The 23,042-nt window shown below is 36.7% G+C and overlaps 1 protein-coding gene across 15 annotated transcripts in view; it reads left to right on the plus strand.

Moving 5' to 3' along the window:
* The window catches only part of Tenm4 (teneurin transmembrane protein 4), a 2,842,490-nt gene that overhangs the window by 1,375,466 nt on the left and 1,443,982 nt on the right, over positions 1 to 23,042 (plus strand). The gene's annotated exons all lie outside the window — the stretch shown is intronic.

Raw genomic sequence — 23,042 nt, forward strand, 5'->3', positions numbered from 1 at the left:
CCCACCTCCCTCTCTTCCTCTCCTTTTCTCCCTCCCCCGCTTCTTTTTTTGTAGTACTGGAGATTAAACTTAGCTTAGCGGCACTGGACCATTGAGCTATATTACCAGACCTTTTTTACTTTAAGACAAGGTCTCACTATGTTGCTGAAACTGGCTTCAAACTTCGGATCCTCCTGCCTTAACCTCCTGAATATCTGGGATTATGGGTGGGCGCCCTTTACCTGACTGTTAGGTTCCTTTGAAGGTTAAAGTTTAGGAAGTATCTAAAGGCCTTGCTCTTAGAAGATAATCAATAAAGAGTAGAGCTTTTAAAAACATTCCATACATTAAAGTTTACATAAAATATAAATATCAACTTATCTACTAGAAGATGTTGTTCATGGTATAATACAGTTATAAAGTACAGCCAGTTTGAAACAAATGGAAAAGAATAACTTTTCAAGGAAAAGGAAATATTCAACAAATAAGAAATACATATTAAAATTAACCCTTTGCTTGTAGGTAGCCAGGGCAAATAAGCAGTTCTTATGAACTCACAGAAGGAGAATTTAATAACAGAGACACTCACACATACAAATATATCATAGTAAAAGAGTGTGGAACAAATTTAGTGAGTGGATTCTTAAACAGAAAGAGAATGTGCAAACACTTAGCAAAAATGTGTGAGTTACTGATCACAACAAAGGAAACAATCAAAAGCATGAAGATACAGCACACAGAATGGGAGAAATCTTTGCCACCCACATCTCTGAGACAGCATTCATCCCCATGACTTGAAAAACTAAACACCAATAAAACATATAATCCAATCAATAAATGGGCAAAGGAACTATGCACACACTTTTAAAAAGAAATACGAACAGTCAACAAATATATGAACAAGTGTTCCATATTTCTAGCAATGAGAAACATGCACATTAAAACTACACTGAGATTTTATCTCACTTCAATCATAATGACAATTATCAAGAATACAAAGAACAATAAATGTCGGCAAGGATGTGGGGAAGATGATACATCCATACATTGTTGGTGGGTCTGAAAATTAGTGAAACCATTCTGGAAAGCCATATGGAGAAGTATGAACTTAAAATCAGCATACTGCAGTGATGCAGCTCAGTTCACAATAGCTAAACTGTAGAACCAACCTAAATGCCCCTAAACAGATGAATGGATTAGAAAAACTGGGATATATACATATATGTGTGTATAAATATGTGTGTGTGTATAGTATGTTACATAAAGGATTTGAATATAGAATATAGCCATATGGAATATAGAATATAATCATAAAGAAGGATGACTTTGTGATATTTATAAGTCATAAATTTTTTATGTATAATTTGTTTTGACTTACTTATGAAACTGTATACAGAAAAACAATAATTTATGAATACTGTTCTTTCTCAGGCAACTGGGCCTAAAGTTAGATACCAAAAGCTTGGTGTAGATCTTTCATTAGAATCTTTAATTTGATGAAGTATGGCAACTTGTACCAGCAGTATACTTCCTTTTTTAAACATGGAAATGCTCACTTTCAATGTGGTACTGACTCTACTTTTTGAAAAAAAAAAATAATTTTCTTAGTACATTTCCTGAAAAACATGATTTAGGAAATTCACCATGTATAAAACTTAGGTCTGCGGAAATAGTTCAGTGTTTGGAATTTGGAGATCATGTCCATAATTATCAAGTATTAAAAGAGCAGTAAGTTTTATTCATTCCCTCAATGTGCATTCATTAGGTATCTATTGTTTTCCATTAATTCATAATTCTGAAAGGAAACATAATAATGAGTAAAGTACAATCCACACTTCAGAAGATATCACAGTCTGTCTGGTTCAAAAATATTGACAAATAGGTCCTAAACATTTTAATCTATGCCAACTAATTGTCTTCAAACATTATATATGTTTATTGATCATTTAACAAATAACTGAACAGGTTAAGAATACCTGAACAGGTTAAGTAAGTTGAACTTACTTAACCTGTTCAGATATTTGTTAAATGATCAGTAAACCATCCCTGATGGCCCAACAAGACCATCAGGGATGTTGGTTGGTTCAGCAACCCAAATAACCTCCAGTGATAGTTTCTGGTTGGGATCTCCAAGAAGCAGTCTCTGAGATGGATTCTTGCTTGCCAAAGGTTTACTAGAGAGTTATTCGGGGATGAACATTGTTGAAGGGAAGAGGAAATCAACAGTATTGGGCAAAGGAAGAAGAATTCATCTGTTATGAAGGCTCAAGGGCAACCTCAGCAGCTCCAATTCAGGAGTTTGAAGACTGGGTGACCCTTCAAACCTGTTGTTCATTGGGATGAAAAAGTTTGGAGTTTGGAGATCATGAGCCTATCAGTCATGGGATGTTATCCACCTTAGGACAGGAATGTGGCCAGAAGTAGGGAAACTACTGCTCAGAAAATCCCCAAAGGAATCGACAATTGAGGGCTCTCTGGTGATGTACTCCCCACAGTGGAAGTAATGGTCCGGCATTCCTGCAGTGAGATGTGGGCAGCATATCACAGCATCCATCCCAGAACCCCAGACTCTGTATTCATCAGTTCTTCCATCCTCTGCTTGTTAGCGCTTTTTTCTCAAAGGACCACTTAATTATTATAAGAATGATTCCTAGCATCAAGTGTGACATTATCCAAATAAGAGCACATCAAATTGGAGAGAGCAAAAGGGGACTGAAACTGACCATCTCACCGTATTCTCTTAGCATAGAGACATCTCTCTGAAATGGTTCTTTGAAGACCTCTCCCACATTTTACTGGTGAGCTGCTGTCTTTCTTGTCAAGGAAGACAGGAGAATGACCATTGACTAGGTTGAGTTTGAACTGACTGGTGCCATAACAGGTTGGCCTGTGTGTGGTGGGGGTTGAGGGAGGCTTCTAGCAGAAATGACTCAATGGCAGAGAGGGATGCTCATGTGGTACCCATTTAAGAATTCTTGTTGGGTTTCTTCCCAAGACTGTGATTTTGAGGCAAGGTTGAAAGTTAACATGTTTAACCTCAGTTTCCTTATTTTTAAATTGGAAATAATAATAAACATAAGGCATTCAGAGGAAATGGAAGATAATGGAACTGAATACATGCTATAAATGTAAGAAATTAGAAAAGTAGTGTCAGTTTTAAGTAGTATTGATGATCCAACCAACTGAATTGCTTCATTGCAAATCTGTAAAAACAAGAGGAACTTAATACAGATAGATTCCAATAAAACATACCATTAATTTAAAGACATGATAAAAAACACCCCTTAATACTTCTGTGCAATGACCTTTGCCATGCAAATTTGTTCTGGTTTTCTTCCTGCTTAAATGTTTTCTAAGAATCCCCAAGCCTTCTTGATAAATGTCACATTCCTCACATGAACAGACAAAGGTCCCCTGGCCATGCCCCTCATTTTATTCTCTAGCCCTATAGCCTCCAACCTGCACACTTCCACTTACAAAGTCCTGTACCTATCCAAGTGCATCTTGCCATTTCTCACATGCTTCTCTGCCCCAAATGCCCACTTCACACCTACTTACCTAAATATTGCTAGGGAGCCTCTTCCCCCAACCCCCATCAACCCTCCCTTCGTCCTCCAGATTGGCCTCTGAAGATTACTGTCACAGCCACTCCACACTTTGTCATTTTGCTTTTGTATCTTCACCATTACATTCTCATCTCCTAATGGCAGGAACCATGTTGGATACATCTCTGTCCACTCTGAGGTTGGACCATGTTCTGAGTAAATGCATGAATTAAAGAGACTTCATGCCACATCTCAATATATTCTGCAGACACTGATTATTGTAAAACAAACAAATAAAAAAGAGTTTCTAATCAGAATACCTGAGTTTGATCCTAGCCTTAGCCTTTTTAAGTTGTACTGACAAGTTTTATAGATTTTTGGCAAATAGCCTTTCTGTTTAATGGAAACTAAACAAACACTAAAAGTGAAAACTCACGAAAGACACTCAAAAAGTGTCAGACCCAGAGCAAACTCTCAATACATTTGGCAATTATTATTACTTGAGGAAGAAATCTCATTAGTAAGAATTCCTAACACTAGGTGACAAATATTAATTTGAATTTTTCTTTGACTTCAAGAATGTGTACAGCATTCCTTATATTATCTCAGACACATAACAGGAAGTCAATAATTATTGATTAGTGAGGTGCAGAGGCATACACCTATGATCAAGTGAATCAGGAGGCTGAGTCAGAAGGATTTCAAGTTCAAAGTCAGCCTCAGCAATTTATCAAGTCCCTGTGCAACTTAGTGAGACCCTGTCTCAAAATAAAAACCAAGAGGGGCTGGGAATGTAGCTCATTGGTAGAATGCTCCTGGGTTCAATCCTAGTAACAACAACAACAAAATCCCACAACCTTTGATTAATAATAGCAGTTATCAATGTGTAACGCTTACTACATATTGATTATCCATCAATGCTTAATGGGTATCACCTAAGTTGGCTGTTCAATCCTCATCAATCCTTTGAGGTAATTATCATTATTATTCACATTTTTGTAGAGAAGGACACTGAGGCTCATAGAGTTAAGTGGCAGAACTGGTATTCAAATATAAGCAGTCACACTCCATAATGTTTGCTTTACCTTTCTTTAATATTTTATTTATTATAGAATCATGAAAATAGTATTATAGTATGACATTGTGGTATCATGAAAAATGATATAAATGAATAAAATTTATCATCCAAATATGGAGAGAAGAAGATTAATATCCTGGTCTCAAATCCAGTGCTATTTAAATATATCAGTCTTTTTCTTTCTCTCCCTCTGTCTCTCAACAACATTTTGATTTGCTTCTGCTTTCAATTTACCCACAGAAATGCCATGAAATAGAAATTATTCCAACAAATATGATGCTAGTACTGAAAGTTCAGTGTGCTTCTCATATATATGGGTTTAACAATTAAGTGTACAGGAATTGGCCAGTTGAATTTTTCTTTGACTTCAAGAATGTGTCCAAAGTTTCTTGTATTACCTCAGATGCATAACAGGAAGTCAATAACTATTGATTAGTGAGATGCAGTGACACACACCTATGTATGTGTACCTGTAATCCCAGTTGCTTAGGGAGCTAAGGCAGGAGAATTACAACTTCACGGCCATCCTCAATAACTTAGCAAGACCCTGTCTCAAAACAGAAATTCAAAATCACTCTCCAGATAGGCTAGAGGGTCCAGAGGGGAAGGGAGGGGGCACAGGGTTAGAAATGATGGTGGAATGTGATGGTCATTGTTATCCAAAGTACATGTATGAAGACAGAGATTGGTGTGAATATACTTTGTATACAACCAAAGATATGAAAAATTGTGTTCTATATGTGTAATAAGAATTATAATGCATTCCACTGTCACATATAAATTAAAAAAAAGAAATTAAAAAGTGCTGGATGTAGCTTGTGGTAGCACACCCCATGGTTTGATTCCCTATTCTGACAAAAAGAAACAAACAAAAAGAATCTAGAAATTAGCACATTATATCAGACTGCTCTTGTGATCTGATCCCACTTCATAGCCAAAAAAAACTTTTCAGTGGCTCCACTTACAAGGTTCTTTATGATACTGGGCCAGGATGATCAGGTGAAATGTTTATATCAGCCAACAACAGTAAAGTCAAAGAGCAAATTTAAACATGTCAGGGATCAAAAGTGGAAGTAAAAATAAACCTTTTGAGTTGGGAAAGTAATGAAAATAAAGACAAAATGTAACCATATGTGAGGAAATGAGTCACTATGGTTCACAGTCCCTTGTGAAGTGAACAGAGGTGGATCGGGGTGGGTGTCCCACTGGGCTTATGGACCTGCTTTTTATGTGATGTCTATTTGAGTTATTAGGAAAGTTTTCAACTATCCTAATTTTCCTTAATAACTTTTTACACATTTGTCTTCCATGGATTCATATAAATTGCATTTTAAAATGTTTACATTTAAAAAATGTAGAACCTAGAAACTGAATAGAAAAGGGGAAGAAACCTTAGAAACCATCTGACTATCACTTTTCTTTTGAAATGAGTCAGACTGGAAAAATGGTCACTAATTACCCAGTTAGAGTAACACACTCTACAGACCATGGCTACTGCAGAAAGTGAGATTTCCTCTTCATCCCAAACTTAGCATTTTTAATTTTCAAAGATGCCCTCCACACTGCTTTGAGAATCCTGTAATTGTGTAATAAGTCAAAATTCCTATGTATATACCATTTCTAGTATTGCATGTAAAAATTCATAATTTATGTAAAATAATTTTGCACCATCCTGAACAGAACCTACTTCACAGAGGGCCATCCGTTCATGAAAGAATGATTGAATGAACATAATTTCAATTGCATTTTCATTTGTTCCTTTTTTTTTTTAAGCGGAGCTGGGGATTGAATCCAGGGCCTAGTGCATGCAAGGCAAGCACTCTACCAACTAGCTACACCCCCCACCCAATTGCATGATGAAGAGTGGCATCATCACTGGAGTTACATTCAGATTTCTACAGAAGGGCAGCAAAATATGTGTTCTGAGCACAGAGAGCACTAAAACCTGGGGCTGGATTTGTCCCTCCAAATTTTTAAGTTTTTCCCTATAAATAAAAAGCGTTAAATAAGTTGATGCCATGAACTTCCCAATATGATCTACCGGGGACACAATATCACCTACATAATATTCAGTCCACAAGAAAAACTAAAAAAGTTTAACCTGAAAAGAACCACATGAAGGCCATCAAGCAAGTCAAATTGAGGGATATTCCACAAAAAAAAAGTATATGGACTCTTAAAATATCAATATCTTGAAAGTTAAAATATATATATACAAAAAGGAAATGGAAAACAAAAACAAACGAACCTTGGGAAACTTGTCTAAGTTAAAAGAAATTAAAAGGACATGACACATATACTGTGGTTCTTGACTAAGTGTAAGATTAGAATAAAACCTCTAGGTCATTATTGGGGTAATTGGAGAGATGTGAATATTCAGATAATTAGATTTTAGTAGATAATGGAATCATACTGATATTTAATTTCCTAAATCGTATCATTGTGTTATCAATATGTTTAGATTTCTTTTTATGACACAAAATGTGTTGAAGTATTTAGAGGTAAAGAGATCCCACAGGTAAAAGGGCTCAATTCCACAAAACTGCCACCCTCAGGCATGGATCAGCAGTTCTCGGCCACCCACTCAGACTGACCAGTACATCAGGGGCTCCCACCAATCCCTCCCCAGTTTTCACAGTTTACTAGAAGGGCTCAAGTAACTTGGGAAATCACCTTCTGTATATTTACTGGTTTGTTAAAAAGATTAAAGTCAGAAATAGCCCAGTGGAAAAGACCCAGGAAGAGGAATGGAGGGGGAGCTACAGTGTTCCCATGCCCTTTCTGTACACACCACCTTCCAGTACCCTGAAAAGCTCGCCAAAGATTCATGTTTCACAGTTGTTTTTAAGGTTACTTCGTTTAATTTATACATAATATTAGGGTTCATTCTGACATAATTATACAAGCAAGAAATATAATTTCATCTAATTTAGTCTCCTTTCCCTCCCCCTCTTACCTCCCTCTTGTCCATTTCCTCTACTCTACTGATCTTCCTTCTATGTCTTTATAGTTTTTTTTTTTTTTTAACTAATGTTTTGTGGCTATACATACAGGTAGGGTTCACTGTGGTATAATCATATATGTACATAGGAAAGTTTGGTCAGATTCACACCACCATTCTTCCCTTTTCCCATCCCTCCTCCTTCCCCCTCAACCCCTTTCCTCTATTTCATTGATTTCTATTTACGTTAAATTTCCCTCCACACTTTTTCTTTTCTCCTACTCCCCACTGATTTTGGTGTAGCTTTTCCATATCAGAAAAAAATACATTCCACCCTTGACTCTAGGTCTGAATTATTTCACTTAGCATGATGTTCTCTAGTTCCATCCATTTATTAGTAAATGCCATATTGCATTTTCTTTACGACTGAGTAATATTCCACTGTGTATATATACTACATTTTCTATATCCATTAATCTGTTGGAGAGCACCTAGGTTGGTTCCATAGCTTGGCTATTGTGAATTGAGCTGCTATAAACATTGATGTGGCTGCATCACTATACTATGCTTATTTTTGAAATTTGGATATATACTGAGGAGTGGGATAGCTTTGTCATATGGTGGATTCTATTCCTAGTTTTTGAGGAATCTCCATACTGCTTTCCAAAGTGTTTGCACTAAATTTCAGTCGCACCAACAATGTATGAGTATACCTTTTCCCCTACATTCTCACTAATATTTATTACTTGTATTCTTGATAATTACCATTCTAACTTAAGTGAGGTGAAATCTCAACATAGTTTAGATTTGCATTTCTGTGATTGCTAGGTGTGTTGATCATTTTTTCATGCACTTATTGATCATTTGTATTTTTTTTTCTTTTGAAAAGTGTCTAGTTATTTTGTCCCTTTATTAGTTGGATAATTTGGTGCTTTGGGTGTCAAGTTTTTACTTCAGGAGTGATTCATTTGGCACAATAATTCTGAAGGTGGTAAAGAATGTGAAACAGCAACTGTGGGGCAAGGAAAATAATATGAGCCTTTTATCAAAACAAATGTTTAAAGTGTGAAGTGGTTTGGGTACCTGCATGTTTGATGACGAACTCTATTGCTACCATGAGACATAGGAGGGCAACTAGGGTTTTTGTTTTCAGCAAATCGTGATTTTCAGACTGCTTGTGGAGTGATGGAGGGGACATCTTTCAACAGACCTATCATGGAAGTCATCAAAGGGCTAGAACTCCAAGGTTCTCAGATGAGGCACTCTGGACAACTCAGAGGCTCTGAACATTTTTTATAGGTCTTCTTACTCATTTCCTCCATTTCAGCTAGAGACCTTCTCACTGGCCCAGGCAAGGCAGCACACCTACCCCCAACCCCGAATCAGCCAGCACAGGCCAAGAATGCAGAGCCAAGTTCTTAGTAATTTGTCATCCTTATACACAAGGGCATATAAATCATCCTGGAGATGGGATGAATTTAAACCAGGCAGATACTGAATATGGTAAGTTACTATAGCTTCTAAAATATTAACTAATATTATATATATATTAGTTAATATATTAGAAGAGACTAATAGTATTTGTGAGCTCAATTATAGGAAAATGTTTTAAATTTTTATATACATATATATATATATATGTATATGTATGTATATATATATATATACATATATATATACATATATATATATATAAAATTTAAATATCTTATATATATGATCTACAAATTCCATGTGTGGGGGGATGCATTCACAGGATCTGTATTAGTGAATCTCAGTGAGTACAAAGTGATAGTCTATATAAAATTTTAAGTTATTAGTAAACCCCAAGCTATGATTGACTCAAACCATGTCAGGTTATCTCCATGCAGATGGCTTCCATTTTTCAGGAATTAATGGCAATAGAATGTACTATTGTGAATGATGAGTTTCCAAAGATAACTTTTATGTTACTTGGCCAATTGGACACCCCGCCTTGGCCCTGTTGAGCTTATTACTGTTCATTCAGACATCTGAAAATCTCTTGACAATTCCTCTTCATACCAAATGGAGCCAGCACTTTCAAATGGATCTCATTAGACTCCTTATAAAACCACTACATGCTAGAGAGAGTTTCCATCCCAGAAGGGTTTCCGCATTCGAACTTATCAAGCCTCTGTACAGTTCTTTTCCTGATTAGCAATTTGTCCTCCTAAGAGCTTTAAAGATACACCTTTATATCTCTGTAATTTCATCCCTTTCCCATTTTTCCTTTATCGGCACAATTCAAATGTATTTCCCTCTTATCTTGGATCTGTCACTCAGCATATGTCAACTTCAAGAGTGCTGGACTATAGCACGACTGTCAGTAATGTTTTAGGGAAAAGAAAGGAAAGAAAAAAGTCAGAATGTCTACATCAGATCTCAGAACACTGCCCACCTTCATAATAACATCCTCATATGTTCTTCTAAATCATTTCTATCAGACAACCAAATGCCAATCTGCACCCTTGTCTAGAAAGAGCAAAGACATTTTCTTTGACTATATGTTATCAAATATCATGCCTAATCTATCTATATCATCTTTTCCTTTTTATATGCTAAAGCTTTTATTTGAGGCTCTTTTCTTTCTGATCTCCTTCTCCCTGCACCTCACATGCTCAGCCTCACATTTGTTCTGCAAAGTCTTCCTTACAATCCCTTCTTTCTGCCCAACATAGTCACCCATCCATTCTGCTCCCTTTTATTCTCTGGGCTAGTCTTGGTCACTGGCCCTGAGGCCTGTTTCTGGTTCCAGTCATGCATCTGTCTTTAAAAGTTGAGTGTAACCCTTCTGTAGAAAGAAACTGTAAGTTATCTGGGTCTAGCTCATATGTAAATCACCCCAATTACTGATGCACAGATAATTGCCTGCTAAATCAATAGCTGGATTGGTAGACAGGATGGTTAGATGCATGGATACAGTCATAAATGCCTTTGAGCAATGTCATTAGGCCATGTCATCACTGGGTGAACATTGTGTGAACATCATGGAGTATACTTAAACTAACCTAGCTGATAAAGTCTATGGGCTTCACAACCGTACAGCAGGTTACTTAACTGATTAGTGGAGGCAATTATAACACAACAGTGTGTATATCTATTCAGTGAAAGGCACAGAAAAATGAGAACTTATACTTCATTTATGTATGATATATCAAAGGGCATAAATTCATTCTACTGTCATGTGCCTAATTAGAACAAATAAAAATTTAAACTTGAAAAAAGAGAAAGGTAAAAATACAAAATAAAAGAGGAAAAATAGTACACATATATAGGGCACTTATCATGTAGGGAGCTTGTCAAATGGCAGTTACTCTGGGTGAGTGGATAATGAGTGTATATGACAACATGACATTACTATATACTACTATGGATTTTATATACATTTTATATACATTAAAGACTTATAGCTTTATTTTATTTACTTTTCTCATAAGCAACATTATATTTACAAAAAATATTTTTCATTCTTCAATAATAAATTAACCTTAGCTTACTTGGTAAACTTTTTAAACTTTTGACTTTTTTTATACCACTTAATATGAAACCAAACACATTTTACAGATGTGCAAAAGATTTTTCTTTCTATCCTAGGATGTAATATTTTTGTTCTAGTTTTTAACCTTTTTTATTAAAAATTAAGACAGCAACACATCCGTTGGTCTAGGCCTTTACAGAGTCAGAGTCATAAATATCACTTTCCTCCACCTCCACATCTTGTCCCACCAGGATTAGGGCAATGACATGCGTGGCACTGTCATGTCCTATGATAACAAGGCTTTCTTCTGAATCCCTCTGAGGGAGGGTGAGACAATGAGATTTTTTTTTCCTTAAAAAGTACAAAAATATACTCTGAAATAAAATATAAAACTATAGTATAGTAAATACAGAAACCAGCAAGCATGGGCTGTACATATGGTATGTGCTGTACTTGTAAGGAATTGGCAATTCATTAGGTTTGCTTATACTGGCATTATCACAGACACATGAATAATGAAGTATACTGAAGTATACTTCAGTGTTGCAGTGGTCATCACTAAGCAACAGGGATTTTTCAGCTCCATTTTAATCTTATGGGACCAACCTTAGTAGACATGATCTTTTGTTGAATGTACCGCTGCCATTTAGCACATTGCTATCTCTGTAATGGAGTTTCCTTCTATAGGAATGTGGGAAGATGACTGTTCATAGCAGATACGTAGAAAAGTTTCTTGCATTGAATTGGCATTTAAGTAAATTAAATAAAACTACAAGTCTTTAAAAATTATATTTTAGGTGATTTAAGTAGAATGTGGAAGCTTAAAAATAATAATGTACAAATTGAACAGAAACAAAAACAGAAATGAGTGGATTTTAGAATAGGTATTTACATTTCATTCAGAAGAAAGGAAATTGAACTTTAGTTACATAGAGTACAATGGACTTCTTTAAAATCTCAGACAATGTGACCGAAAATAGAACTTTCTATTTTTCAATGATCAGTTCTAAAGAAAATCTCAATAAATGTTGAATCATTGTAATATTTGACTAAATAATTAATAGTTTTCCTCTTTGTTATGCATTTGAAGTCAGTAAAAGTAGAAGTCCCCACTGTACTACTACCTAGCTGGGTGACTAATACAGCGTGGAGTGCAAAGATTCAGAGGTCAGATGGTTACTGAGTGTCTGCCGCGTGGCAGTCAATATATTAACTCATTGATCCTCACAGCCACCTGACGGGTCATATGTTTCCCTCACATTACAAATGCTAAAACTAAAGTAGAGTAATAGAAAACTTGACCATGGTCACCAAGCTACTGAATGAATTTCCTTTTGCTACTTTAGCAAATTACCACAAACTTGGTGGTTTAAAACCTCACAAACATATTATCTTACAATTTTGGAGATCAAAAGGCTACACTCAATTTTCACAGACTTAAGTAAGAATCATGGCAGGGCTGGTTCTTTCTGAAGACTCAAGGAAAGAGTCTGTCCCCTTGCCTTTTTTAGCTTCTAACTGCCTACATGCATGGTTCATGTTCCCTTTCTTATATCACTCCAACCTCCTGCTTTCATGATTACACTTCTTTCTTCCTGTTCTGTGTCAAATTCCTCTGTTTCTTTCTTATTCCGTTCATATTTAGGCTCATTCTAATAATCCAGAAGCCTTTGCCTTTCAAGATCCACAACTTGCTATAGTAAAATATCTGAGGCTGGGTACTTTATAAACTAAAAGGGGTTATATAGCTCAGTCCAATTAGCATCTGCTTGACTCTGTGAGGGCCTCTGACTATATTACAACCTGGAGGATGCATTGTGGGAACGGGTATGAGAGGCAAAAATAATATGGTAAAGCAAGAAGCAAGAGATTCAGATTCAGGTTAGTCTTGCTCTTTTTATGGCAATGACATCTCTCAAGAACTATCTAGAGTTCCTCAAGAACTACCTTAATTCCTTCCTAGGGAATTAAGGTAGTTCTTCCTAGAATGCCCCCAGTGACATAATGGCCTTCCACTAGACCCACTTTTTTTTTTTTTTGAGAGAGAGAGAAAGTATTGATTTTGTCCCATGTATTGGGGGGTTTTAGTGCATGGATTTTTGGTCCCTTGGCCTTTATGTGGTGAGGAAACACACCATGGTAGCAGTGTTCATCTCATGGCTCAGATAAGAAAGAGAGTGGTAGAGGGAAGGGTAAGATCCCCAAATTCTCATATCCCCTTCAAGGGCACATCTCCATTGACCGGAAGACCACCTACTAAGTTCCACCTCTTTTTTCTTTCTTTCCACCTTTTTTATTGGTGCATGACAATTGTACATAATGATGGGACTTGTTGTTATGTGTTCATACATGCTCAGTATGGTCACAATGGCACCCATGATTCTAGCACATGAAACCCTGGGGTCCAGATTCCATCCATATGCAATCCATAGCAACACCTATTAAGTCCCCTTTGTAAGGTGACATGTATAGTTTCCAGCAGTTAGATCTGGCCATGTTTGGAGGCCACCACTCGACACCCATGGTTGCTAAGTGCTGGGGCTGGGATTCAGATCTGGGTGTTCTGGAGCCATAGATAATTGTCCCTTCAGTAGAATGCCACACTGACTCTCTGCTAATGGTGTATGGACCACAAGAAGTGTAAGAATGAAGACCAAATGAACAACCAAAAAAGTAAGCTAAGGTGCTTCAGGAAACCCAAAGGCAAGAACGTAACAAAACTTCAGGAAGATTACAAATCCATTTGTGAGCAGCCCTTAGGGTGTACACTGACTTCCAGGTGTTTCTGATTGTCTTATCTAACCTTCTCTTTCTCTCTGCAGCTCATGTTTCTCTGATCTCTGCAGTCCATGTGAGAAAAAAAAAAGAAATTCATATCTTAAATTCACTTCTAACCTCACATAAATCTAAAATATTTTTCCTTGTATCCCTCTCTTATAAGTGACCACATGGTCAACATGACTAAGCCTGAGGGTTGGATCAATCTTAGTATAAACATGGTTTGTGTGGGTAAAGTAGGATCCAGAGCTCAGATGCTCAGCAGCACCCAAAGAAACTTCCACAGTTCTACCCATAGAAGCTGTTGAAGGCAGGGACTCTATAAACCACTCTGTTTTGAAATTCAAGGGAGATGTGATAGCATTTATTTCATTTAGCTCTATAAGAAGTGAGAATAAAATTATGAAAACAACAGATCCCATATAGGAAGGGAAAGACCCCAAGAGGGTTTCACCAGTGACCTCCACAGCAGGGGAGAAGTTACTCCCTTCCTGCCCCCATCCTCCCCCATCCTGCTGCTCTCTCTTCCCCCTTCCTTCTTCCCTGCTTCCTTCCCCATTTGCTCATTTGTTGGCCCATTGATGGAAAACAAGATAGGAAACTAAAGAAGAGGCATTCAGGTTGTGCCTGAATCTTCCATGTAGGTCAGATTCTCTGACTGGATACTGTGGTGGTCATTTGGGCATACAGCTGAGGGTGTGTATCAGCCAGGAAAGGGCAGCTGTGATGCCCCCAGAAAGTTAAAATCATGGTACATAAAAAAGCTGGAGAATCATGATCCTTAAAATTGGTAGAATAACATCAGACATTTTGGGGTAGGGTTTAGGGACTTAAATAAGGTTTTCAGGCTATGCAGCTATGGGGACTGAAGATAGAAACATTTAAAAGGATAGCATTGGATGGGGCAGTTTCTCAAATGACATCTATTAATATTTCTAATTAATGACAGAAGGGAAGAATAACAAAAAAAACATTATCACTGTCCAGCAATGAAAGGCAGCTGATGAATTTTAACTCAGCCTCAAAGATATTCCCATTCTCAATGCTATACAAGTCAGGATGCTCACAGGCTTACAGCAAGACAATACATGACAATAGAGTTAAAATAAAAATTATCTACAGCTATATGAAGCATAAAAGGGCAGTAGATCATTATGAAAGTATACAAATTTGGGAGTCAGACAGATTTTAAAACCTGTCACTCTTGCTTTCTAGGTGTAGAACTTTGGGAAAGATATTTTGCTATTGTAAACCTCAATTTTGATGTGATACTTAACTTATAGGGATGTCCAAAGCACACAAGGAGTGAATGTAAGTAGGTTCTGGACTGTATTAGTTCATTTTTGTTACTGTAATGAAATACTTGAGCCTAAGTACTTGTAAAAAAAAAAAAAAAGATGGTTTGCTGGACGTGATGGCACATGGCTGGACGTGATGGCACATGACTATAATCTCAGCTACTTGGGAGCGTGAAGCAGGAAGACTGCAAGTCTGAGGGACAGTCTGGGTAACTTAGTGAGACCCTGTATCAACATAATTTTTTAAAAAGGTCTCAGGTTGTGGCGTAGTGGCAGAGTGTTTGCTTAGCATGATCAAGATTTCAGGTTTAACCCACATTAACACAGAGACACACAGGAGGTTTTATTTTGTCCCATTATTCTGGCTCAGGATCAGGGGCCCACATTTGGTGATGGTCCTTCTATTAGCATATTGGCAGAGTAGCAGAGTTCCAAATCAGTACAGGGCCTACAATGCCAAGAGATACAAAGTGTGTGTGTGTGTGTGTGTGTGTGCGCGCGTGCGTGTCTGTGTGTGTGTTTCTGGGTATATTTATTTGTCTATTCGAGCTCTGGCGCTGGTCTCGGTTTCTTCCTAGGAATCCACCAAGATTCAATCAGAGGTGGAAACTTTAGTAATCCTAATAACCTCCCAAAGGCTCCATCTATAAACACCATAGTTAAACTAAGTTCCCAACCTCTTAATACCTTACAATGGGGATTAATTTCAACAGGAGTCCTGAAAGACACACTCATGCTATATCCATATCTTCGAAGGCACACAAGTAAGCATTCAACCAAGATACTTTCATTCTCCGTTTCTTTGTGTCGATCAGTTTTTACTTGGACTCCACTCATGAACAGTATACCTGGATAGTCAGCTACCAGCAGTCTGCCTGTTGCAGGCTGAACCCAAGTTCCCCTTCACATGTATTAGTCAAAAAGCAAGCTGTGCAAACATCAGATTCTTAATGCAAATCTTTGCAATGTCAATACATTCTACAGGTTACTGACCCGATTCTTCAACTTATTTACAGGAAGTGAGGCTCTTTGACAAATTTTAAAAATGTAGATGGAAGTTCTGCATCCTAGAAAAGAGAAGCATCTAAGAGGCTCAGGCTCAATTCAAGCCTTCATAGGGGCTCAGGCCAGGACCATAAGCAACTTAGATCTTCTGTCCCACAAGGTAACCTGGAGGAGTCCATAATGAGACAAAGTTTGGTTAGAGGGATTCTGTCTTTAATGAGGGCATCAGCTAGAAGCATGGATGTTGGAAACCACAGGAGATTAGTGAAGATGTAGAAAGACAAGTGTGGGTGGAAGGAAATGCCACTGGCATGGCTGAAACACAGAGACAGCTGAATGACACCTCCCTGCAAGCCAGGTGGAATTGCAGACATGAAGCAAGTTTTGAGTGTCCTCTGAAAAACATAAAGTATTTGCTATAGTTAATGAACCCAGTTCAAATCTTCACTAAAATTTCTATCACAATCCTAGAAACCAGTATATAATAAATTATATTTTATTGGAAAATCTTATTTTTTTTCAAATGTTTTCTCTCATAAATGGGAGCTAGACCAAAATAAAGGGGAAAATGAGAGAGATTCCATGACAGTAGAAGACAGATCAATGGAATAGAAGAAGGGGACAGAATGGCAGGAAGGAGGAATGATGGAAGGAAACTGACCAAACTGTCCTATGTACACACATTAATATATCAGAGAGAATTTCACCTTTGTGTATATCTATAAAGCAGTCATTTAAAAATGTGTAAATAAATAGAATAAATGATGATAATACATTGCACTTATTTAATATCTCTATGTTTTGTATTATATAATAATAAATTCACACATATTAGAAAATAAATAATAAAGATGGACAGAAATGATACATTAGAAAAGCAATAAAATTGACAAATAAATCTGAGAATTGGTTTCTTTGAAAAGTAAATAAACAATCCAAAATTATAGAGACTCCTGTAAACCTGATTAAACAAAATAAAACAGAAAACTATGAGTATACAACACTTGAATTGTAAAGTGTGGGGAAAGTAGATGTATCAGAGACACTGGAAATAAAAACAACCCTCAGAAGTACTTATAAGACTAAATAATACACTTGAAAATCTGAATGAAATAAATGGTTTTCTAATAAAATGGGACTAAAAGGCATTGTACAACACAAGTAGTGACAAAATTGAGAAAGTTATCAAAGATCTGCAACCCTGGTGGATGTACACACAATAGCCATAAAGAATGAAATAATGGCATTTTCTGGTAAATGGATGGGACAGGAGAACATTGTCCTAAGTGAAATAGCGAATTTCAGAAAATTGAGGGTCAAATGTTTTCTTTCATATATGGAAGCTAGACCAAATTTATTTATAGACATGACAATGGAAGACAGATCTGTGGAATAGAAGAAGGTGATAGAAGGGCAAGGAGGAGGAATGGTGGAAGGAAACTGAACAAACTGTCCTACGTACATACATGAATATACCACAGTGAATGGCACCTTTATGAATATCTATAAAACAGTAATTTTAAAATGTATTAATAAATAAAAACAATACCAGTAGAATACAGGAAAGGGAATCTGGAAGGGACAAGGGGAGGGGGAAGGGACAAAGGGAGGGTAACGGAACATACTGGGGACTGAAATGGAGAAAATTATATTCCATACTTATATGATTATCTCAAAATAAACTCCAATATTATGTATAATTGTAATGCACTAGTAAAAAAATAAAAATAATAAAAGATCTTCAGCAAGTCAAATGCTAGATACACCTGGTTGACATTGATTAGTGGAGCTGATTCGCCAATTTCTTTCTACTTCCAAGTTCAAGAAAATCATTGGAGTGAGCTTAAAACTAGGGAAGGTTGCCAGGTGGAGTACACACCTATAATCCCAGTGACTTCTGAAACTGAGGCAGAAGGTTTGCAAGTTCAAGTCCAGTCTGGACAACTTATGGAGACTCTGTCTCAGAGTAAAAGAAAAAAACAAAAAAAAGAGAGAGAGAGAGATGGGAAAGTAGGTCAGTGGTAGAGTTCTTGCATGTGCAAAACCTTGGGTTCAATCCCCACCATGCACACACACACACACACACTGAAAAACTAAATTAATTAACATCCAAGGAGGATTTCCATGGGCATCATGGAAATATTGAACTCAGTAAATACTACAGTGCAGGGATTCTCCATCCCAACCAGTTCTTAGACATTTTCCAGAACACCACAAATTGCAGTTCTTGAAAAATATCCAAGTGTGTGTGTGTGTGTGTGTGTGTGTGTGTGTGTGAGAGATACTTGGGATTGAACCCAGGAACATTTTACCACTGAGTTTCATCCCTAGACATTTTTAATTTTATTTTCAGACAGGGCTTTTCTAAGTTGCTGAGGCTGGCGCCTTTAACTTGTGAACCTCCTGCCTTAGCCTCCCCAGTTGCTGGGATTGCAGGTATGTGCCAGTATACAGATAAAAAATGGCTCAAGTTTTTAAAGAGTGGTAGTCATTTAAGAAATTGATAAATGTTCACAGGTGGATGATTCTCATGCATTATACTCATACTAAACAAATCAAGTGCAGGAAGCTGTAGAACAATCTTTTTCTTTGATATTAATATAAGAGAAAAAATAAGATAAAAGCAAAGACAACTCTAAAGTTTATTATAGACAAATATACCATGCACAAAATAAGATAAGGGTAGGTTTGTAGTAGGAAATCCAGTAATTCATAATATTAATAGTTGGATTGAACAAATATGCACTGTTCTCAAATAATTGAGCTAGACAGATGAAGAATCAAGTTAATATAGTATTTAAAAAGAAAAAAATGCACTCTATGATAATAGGAAATGGAATAAATTCTAAACTCTGTCCCCAAAAGGATGTAAGTTGTTACTTGTTATTGGTCCAGGTCCCTACCTACATAAACATACAGACATCAACAACAGGTTAATGGCTCTCTTTGTTTTACTTTATATCCACATATTGTCTATATCTTAGGAGATTTCCACTAACCCTAAGCTTGAGACAATTATTTTTATGAAAATAAAGAATAGACAAAAATAATAAAAGAATATTCAGAAAAGAAGGGACAGAGAGCAAGTGTCAATAAGAGGAAATGAAAGACGGAAATAAAGAAGACTAGAGTAGAGAAATAGCAAAAGAGAGAAAGTAAAGGAGTGGGAAAGGAGAGAGAAAAAGAGAGGAAGGCAGATGACAGAGAAAGAAAAGGAAAATTGCATGCAGCCTTCCTCTTTTAATTAGGTACTTCAGATAATTTATTTTTTTATTTGTTATATATATATATATATATATATATATATATATATATATATATATATATATATATATAAAACAGTGGAGTGTATTTTGACATATTTATACATACAGGAAGTATAAATTATTCCTATCTCCCTGCTTTCTTTCATTCTCTTTTGTCTAATCCACTGAAATTTTTCTTCCCTCCTCTGTTGTGCGTTAGCATCTGTATATCATAGAGAACATTAGACCTTTGGTTTTTCACTATTGGCTTATTTCACATAACATGAAGTCTCTAGATTCATCCATAAAGTCATTCTTTTTATGGTTGAGCAACTGAAGGGCACTTAGGTAGGTTCCATGGTGTAGCTACTGTGAATTGAGATGCTGTAAACATTGATGTGACAGTCTCAGTGTAGTATGTTTTTAAATCCTTTGGGTATATACCAAGGAATGCGATAACTGGGTCAAATGGTAGTTCCATTACAAATTTACTGGGAATCTCCATACTGCTTTCCAGAGTGGTCGCACCAATTTGCAATCCTACCAGCGATGTATGAGTGTACCTTTTTTCCCACTTCCTTGCCAACATTTCTCATTAATTTTATTCTTGATAATTGTGATTCTGACTGGAGTGAGATGGAATCTTAGTTTGAAACTCTAGCCAGAGCAATTAGGTAAATGGAAGAAATTAAAGGGTCATAAACAAAAATAAATAAATAAATAAAAATAAGAAAAAAAAAATAAAGGGTCATAAACAGGAAAAGAAGAACTCAAACTATCCTTATTTCCCAATGACATGAGTCTATATTTAGAAGAACGAAAAAACTCCACCAAGAAATTTCTGAAAATCATAAGTGAATTCAGCAAAATAGCAGGATACAAAATTAACAACCATAAATCAATTGCATTCCTATATACTAATGGTGAATCAGCTGAAAAAGAAACTAGGAAAACTACCCCATTCGCAATAGCCTCCAAAAAAAATCAAATATTGGAAATCAATCTAACAAAAGAGGTGAAAGACTTCTGCAATGAAAGCTACAGAACACTAATGACAGAAATTGAAGAAGACCTTAGAAGATGAAAAGATCTCCCATGTTCTTGGGTAGGCAGAATTAATATTGTCCAAATGCCCATACTACCCAAAGTGCTATACAGATTTAATGCAGTTCCTATTAAGTTTCTGATGAAATTCTTCATAGAAATAAAAAAAATCAGTCATGAAATTAATTTGGGGGAGGGGGAAAGGAGGTCTACTATAGCCAAAGCAATCTTTAGTGAGAAAAGTGAGTCAGGAGGCATCACAGTACCTCACCTTAAATTATACTACAGAACTACAGTGACAAAAACAGCACTGTGTTGGCACCAAAACAGATATGAAGACCAGTGGTCCAGAATAGAAGACACAGAGACAAACCCACATGAATACAGTTATCTTATACTATTTCAAAGGTGCCACACACATACACTGAAGGAAAGATAGCCTCTTCAACAAATGTTGCTGTGAGAACTGGAAATCCATATATATCAGAATGAAATTGAACCCCTATCTCTGACCTTGCTCAAAAATCAACTCAAAGTGGATTAAAGACCTCGACATTTGACCAGAGACCATGCACCTACTAGAAGAAAAAGTCAGTCGGCCTAATTCTCCTTCATGTTGGCTCAGGAACTAAATCCCTCACCAAGACTCCTAAAGTACAAGAAGTGAAATAAAGAATCAGTAAATAGGATGGCATCAAACTTAAAAGCTTCTTTATAGCCAAGGAAATAATCAAGAACACGTGAAGAGTACTCTCAGAATGGGACAAATCTGCACCCCATGCACGTCAGATAGAGCAATGATCTCTAGGATATATAAAGAACTCAAAAAACTAAACACCAAGACAACAAATAATCCAAACAGTAAATGTGCAAAGGAACTGAACAGACTTCGAGGAAGAAGAATTTCATGGAGACTTTCTTTTCCTTCTCCTACTGAAAACACTTTGTAAAAAGTAGAATCTTTTGGGTTCCTTATGAAATAGTGCCTTCTTTCTACTGAGATTGGTCTATTAAAACACAAAGCTCTGATGAAACCTAAGCTTCAACAAAAAGGGGCAGATCTTGAAAGAAAAAACTGTAGTTCTGAGGTCTGTGGCAGATACTGAAGGGGTGGTTCAGCCCTTGCCAAGTCAATCCAGGTGACAGGGTCATGTATACACTAGCTGGACAGCTTGTGGAATGTGCCACTGTGCTTCTGAATGCAGCTGGTACATGTCCTGTGGAGGTCTAGAGGGAACAGAACTAAGGTCTTAAAATATTTAACACCTCTGAATTAGCCAAACCCTCCCCTGGGGTCTTGAACCCAAGGTTAAGTGACTTTATTTAAACTAAAGAAGTCCAAAGTGAGAGGCATGCCAAAAGGAAGGGAAATTGTCTCTTGGTTTTTGTTTATTCTACTCATTTTTCAGAGAAGACACTAACATTATTCACACTACCCAGGCAGTATTAGTGGTTTGGCCTATATTACTTTAACCTCATCCTAAGATGTTATCCACATAACAGGAAGGAGAGAAGGAAGAAAATGAAGAAAAGAAGTAGCCATGAGTTATCAGTAGTGGTGGGATAGCAGTAAGAGAAGGTCAAGTTATGGTTGTGGTTATTGGAAAGCATTCATAAATACATTTGGGTAAATACCCAGGCAACTGGGTAATGAAAAAATAGAGTGTAAGGAAAGCTATCATATGTGTGTAGACAGAGAAGAAACACTGCAAGGCTTTCTGGGAAGATCTTAATACTTATCAAAAGCTTTGGAGAGGAAGAAATACTTGGGAAACTAGAGTGAACAGAAAAAAAATGTGGGAAGGAAAGCGTGTGGCCTTGTAATTATGAATGCTCAGCACAGGCATTGGATACGGGCTAAGCTGTGTCCTCTCCAAATTCTTGGGTCTTATCCCAGGTATAGCAGAATGTGACTATATTTTTGGAGGTGATGAAGTAAAAATGAGACTTTTAGAATGAGCCCTAATCTTCTATGTCTAGTGTCCTTACAAAAAGAGGAGATTTGGACATACAAAGATACACCAGGGATGCTTACTCACAGAAAAGGAAAACCATGAAGACACAGCATGAAAAAAGATCATCTGCAAGCCAAGGAGAGAGGCCTCAAAGAAACCAACCCTGCCAACACCTTGATCTTGGACATCTAACTTTCATAATGGTGGGACAATACATTTTTGTGGTGTGCAGTATCCAATGAATGCCATTTCATTACCACACCTCCAGCAAGCTAAGATGATTCTAAATAAAATGTGTCAGGTAAGAGGGAAAGGGTCAGGAAGCCAGGAAAAGGAAACGATAGATAAGAATGAAGGAGAAAGACCCAATCTGGTGTTGCCTTACTTTTTAATAGTAACAAATAATGATTTACTTCCAATTATCTTCCATCATTTTAAAAGCTAATATTTCAGAACGTGCCTATAGCCAAGTGATACAATTGTGTGTGTGTGTGTGTGTGGGGGGGGGTAGGGGGAGTATACATTCTTTCTGGTATGTGCTTAATTTTGGAGGTTTAAATTAAAGCAATTCTTCATTCTTGCCTTCCTGTCTTCTTATATAAAGGATTATTTAGTGTTGCAGAATCTGTAAAAAAAAAAAAAAAAAAAAAAAGCAGGTACGAAATAGTGCTGCCC

The sequence above is a fragment of the Marmota marmota genome, unplaced genomic scaffold (genome assembly GCF_001458135.2).
Source record: "Marmota marmota marmota unplaced genomic scaffold, marMar, whole genome shotgun sequence".
Taxonomy (NCBI): domain Eukaryota; kingdom Metazoa; phylum Chordata; class Mammalia; order Rodentia; family Sciuridae; genus Marmota; species Marmota marmota.